Consider the following 5,379-nt stretch of genomic DNA (forward strand, 5'->3'; position numbering starts at 1 on the left):
CTAACTGGATGATTTGTTTCTCATCACATTCTAGCTCTGTTTTCACTGTGACATCCTGAACCATCAGGAGCTAGTCAAAATGGTCCATCTTTTGCTGGGATATCCATTTCTTGAAAACACATGGATGTAGTCCATAAATACAAGGGGGACACAGTTACATTAAGCATGGCCAGTTTTATTAGGTGTGGCCACTGTACCCAATGAGGTACCAACCCTAATTAATTTGATACCTTTGAAACACTATGCATAAATATATAGATGCCTTGCACAGAGTGGGTTTCATTAACAGTTAAATCAGTTTAATTAATCCATTAAGCAAATTTGTCCCTGATCACTATATATCAAGAAAGGAGGACTCAGTGTTTTCATAGCAACTTTAAATTCAAACAAAGGATTTTGACAGGTGGATATTTCCAGGTTTCACAATCTGGAAAGTCTCTTGATAGTCCCTCTCTGAAGTCTAATAAGTCCCATCAGTGTAATTAAAAACTATTTCCCAACTTTCATGCTCATTATGATAAGAAGAGAATGTCAGGACACCTGCCTGGATGCCAGCCACAAATGGGATGAGGTACTGTTCTTTTTCCACTTGTTTATATTTGTACGGTGATTTTACAGGATCTCTCCTGGCCCGTCTTGGGCCCATGACAAGCACCATGTTAGGTAACATAAAGGGACACCAAAAAAGATGAGGGCTTACTTGCCATGTAAATGAACAGAGACAGGAGAGAGAAGGAGTATTACCCTTGCTTTACAGATGGAGAACCGAGGATGGAAAGATTAAATGACTTGCCTAAGGACACACAAGAAATCTAGGGCCCAGTGCTTGTAATCCAAATGCAAATCAAGTCTGATATTTTGTCAAAGGTCCTTGTCTTTAAAACAGACTGATACAAAGCTCCAGATACCACTGCCCCTCCCAGCCTGTTTCTGGTTTAGACTGAACATTACCATTTGAGGCTTACAGAAGTATTTAGTGATTTGAAAGTGCAGATTTAGTGTCCAGTGGGATTTAGAAAGCTTCCTAAGTACCTTAAAATGTGAATCAGATGTCTAGCCAGCTCAAGTAGTTAAATATGTCCATTTTGCATGCTACATATCATGGATTTCAAGTGCTTTGCACCCAGAATTGAGGGCAGCTTTTCAAGACACGGAAATCCCAGTGACTATACTGCTGGTGGCCTCAGCACCCAGATCCAATACCCAAGCTTTATCAAAATGTAAGGTCCCATGAAAGGTTATTTTACAACGTTTATTTTCTCCCTCATTGAACATGAGAGGTACTTTTTATTCACAGTTCAGAAAAGTTTTGCCAAGTTCCCACCACCCCACAATTGTTTCTTGTGCACCTTAGGCTTTCATGGTGATTGTTATGGAGTTTCCAGTGCAGTCTGACAGATCCATAGCCCATTATATCAACAAGCTTTGGACTGCCAGCAAGGGTAATGAGCAGTCCCTTACCACCCAAGGTCAACATCAGTGAGTAGGGTTTTTTTGTTTTTGTTTTTGTTTAGTTTAGTTTTTGTTTAATACACAGACCAATGGGAGTTGATGTGCCTGGCTTCCAAAGGAGTCACATCCTGAAGGTGTGGCTGAGCATCAGTTAAATATATAGATTTGGGGTCTAAGTGCAGTTCTTGCAAGAGAAAAAAGAGCACATGCAGGCTGTTTAGGAAGACTTCAAAGGAAGACCCAAGCCTGCCAGCTATCCCTACCCACTGAATTCCTATTGCAATGGAAGTTCATTGGGATCTCTCCACCAGGAGTTCTTCCAGGATCAAGTCTCACAGCACTATTCATAATGTAAAATCCACATTTATGTGCCGCCTTCTACCTCCAGCCTCTAAAGTCCGAATGTAAATTATTTCCTTTCCTCCCTATCCCTTGATTTTGGCAGGAGAAACTCTGACTAGCGGCCAGCAGCCAGGAGCTGTTTCCCTTCTGAAAACATTAGTAGAAGCCACTGGGGCTCGGTAGCAAGATCCAGCAGCTGCTGGTGGTCTTTTTTCCTGCATCATTTACTTCTCTTCCCTCGTTGCACAATGGAGTGGAACAATAGTGAAGAATTTTGCAGCGTGAAAACTTCCTGTTCCTGCCCTCTGTGCGCTCACCGGTGTCAGCCACCGATGCACCTGCTGATCAAAGTTAATCAGCGCGTGGCCCTAACATCACTAATTTCCTCTTGTGCAGAGCAATTAGAAATGTCCCACTGGAAACATTCTTGGCACAGGAAAAATGTTGCTGTTTGTTTGTTTTTATTTGTATCCTACAGTAAAGGCAAGAGGCTCCAATTGAATTCAAGGCCATTTTATGGATAGGAACTGGGCAGCCATCTAATGGAAGCCGGGTCCAGACCCCCAAAATGGTTTTTATCTAAATAATTTGTTGGGCAGGCTTTTAAGTGTGATCTTATACCAAGGAAATATTATTTAATGTTTGTATTGTAATATCTCCTAGGAATCAGTACTACCGACAAGCTTCCATTCAGCCAGGGGCTTTACATGCAGAGATAAAAAAAGAGGGCTCTTGCTCTGGAGAGTTTACAAAGTATGCATAAGGCCAAAACTGCAAGTGGATACAGACACAGGGATGAAGGACTACAAAGAAACAAAGGGATGAGGTTAGAATAACTGGTGTATCTTTTATTCTGCCCTAACAGATAACCCTCATGAAAATATTTTTGTTCCACATCATTCACTATTAACCAGAGGAACTCATTGCCACAAGGTATCATGGAGAGTAATCATTTAGCAAAAAAAAAAAAAAAAAAATAGTTCAAAAAAAGAGCTGAATTTTTATGTGGATAATAATAAAACAGGTAAGAAATAAAAAGAAGTTTGAAAGGGACCTATGTCTTCCTGCTTCAGGGCATAAGCAAGCCTCCAATTAAACTGGATTTAGGGAGAGAGGTTCCTGGTGGGAAGATTATCCTTCTTCTGTCTACTGCAGTGTTTCTTGTTCTTCTGTCTAAACCAACTGTTACTATCAGCTGCTGGAGATTTGTTTTGCTCAGTATACAGCAGTTCTTATTTGATATCTTTTTTGTGGGGGGGAAGAAGGAGAGAGGAGCAGTGGATAAAATGAATTCCACTGAGAAAGCCCTGGCCCAAGCTGGTTAAATCCAAGATGCATTAGCTTGAAGGCCTAGGACGTACGAAACCATACACAAGGTGGGGGGGGGGGGGGGGGGGGGGCACGGCTTCGCCGTACCCTCCACCTCCCATGTCAGGACTCTTCCCAGTAGCTAAGGGTTGCTCACCTGAGGGCTGCACGTGTCCGGTTCTCCTGCCATGACTTTGATTGTAATCCGGTTCAGTGTTATCTGTCCAGCACGTGCCAGTCCAAAAGTGGGACTCCTTGACTCTCAAGGTCCCTCATCGATGAGGGCTCCACCTCCCCTACACCCTTGCCCGGTCCTCCGGGTGGTGGCCGCCTATCTAGGTTGGCCACCTAATAAGGTCTCTCTCAAATTAGTCCAAAAAGGAAAACCACCAAACAGTCAACACAAACAGGTATGGCCAGGGATTCTTCAGAGCCTGGGGCCTGCTTCGATCGTCCTCAGATGCCCTCCGCTCTTTCCCTGTATGCCGTGGGGTTGAAACCCCTTTTCCAACTCCCAAGGAGTTCTTCGGTACCCCCCCTCTAGGGTTCCTTGCAACCCCTTGGTCCTTTACTAATGGAGCGGCAATCTCGCAGTCCGTGCCCGCCCCTCTATTATAGTCTATATGGTAGCCGGGCCTACCGGGGTCCGGCCACTCCCGGCGGTTTCCTACCATCCGCGGCCTCACTGGGCTGCTTGTCCGGGTTCACAAAACCCCGCAGGGGCTTACCCTTTGCGCCAGAAAGTCCAGCCGCTCTTCAGGACGGGGCACCTCCACCTGAGTGTGCTCCCGCCAGTGTCCACTTCCCCGCCAGACTCTTCCGGTTCCGCTGCCTCCCGTCCTGGCGCCGGCATCTCCTTTATGTTGGCCCTCGCCGTCCGGGCCCCGCCTTCTCCCATGCACCTGGAGAAGGTTAGTTTGCGCCCCGCATTCTGGGATTGAGCATGGGGACCTAGCGCAGTTGCGCCAGGGCAGAAAGCCTCGAAGCCCGCTCGCTCCTTCACTTCCTCACAGTGGGGAAATTGCTGTGGGATGCAGTACCAATAATGAACATGGTAACAGGAGAATCTGATGCTACTACCTCCTGTTGCCTGAGATTTTTTTTTGATCAGAAAAGTCAAAAGATGTGTCCTACCAAGCCCTGGACACTCCTGTAAGCTGCTGAGCGACCTCAATTCTGATTACCACCACGGGCAGTCAAAGGGCCCCAGAATCCCACAAAATCGAACCCTCGGCAGTGACTGAGGAAGCCTCTTCGATACAACTTGTTCTGGTAAGCACGCAAGGACAGAAGGTAGGAAAGAGTCTTCATATAACAAGTTTTACAAAACAGGATGTGCACCAAAGGATTTACACCTCTATCTCAGTGCGAAGTGCCCTTCATTACACTTACTTTAAAGGCCCTTTATGGTATCAGAGCAGAAAAGATAATCGGTCCCATAAAATAGTTTATTCCTTGATTTGCAGGACCACACATCTTTAGCTGTCTTTGCAAATGTAATTTGCATGCTAAGGCAATGTACGCCAGATTCTGATAGGCGTTATACTGGGGTAAATCCAGAGTGATTCCACTTTAGTCCTCCCATGCAAATTTGGCCTTTAACGTTTAGAGCTATGAAAATGCACACAACTCCATTTAGAAAGAGCTCCCCTATTTCACCACATATTTTTCTACCATTTCTCACTCGTATTACTAAAGGGCATTGGCATGAAAACAAGATCTTAAGAGTTCATCTACTCCTGCTGTTTATTCCCCACCTGGAGTCATAATTCTCTGGTTGTGACATCATAATCATTGCCACAGCGGCAACCAGTTGTTATATTACAGATGGGATTATCCCTTCCTCAAGACCTGCAGTCACCATTTCTCTTTTATGAAGTTTCAGGATAAAGCCTTCTTAAATATCTGTAACTGTATGAAAAAAATAATGGTCTATGTGTTATATGTATTTATCTGGGGCTTGCAGCAAGACTACCTATTGATTTGTTCCCATCACTTCTCATATTCTAGGCAGGCTTAGTTTGGGTTAGTTACTTAGATGAGTGACCTATCTAAATCACCGGTGCTGTTGGCAGACTTCCTACTGAACACTAGATTTTGACTAGACTCAGACAAAAAGTTTTTGCACAATTTTTTTTTCAGTAAAAAAGGCAGATTTGACAACACTAACAAGTTTTGTTCAGGTGTTGATCTTGCTGACTTTCTTTTGGAGAAGAACACTTAAATTCTGAACTGTTCAATGCAGCCAGGTTCCAGTGGGAAAACAAACGGGGTCAA

The sequence above is a fragment of the Crocodylus siamensis genome, chromosome 6 (genome assembly GCF_052110815.1).
Source record: "Crocodylus siamensis isolate JL-2025a chromosome 6, ASM5211081v1, whole genome shotgun sequence".
Lineage (NCBI taxonomy): Eukaryota > Metazoa > Chordata > Crocodylia > Crocodylidae > Crocodylus > Crocodylus siamensis.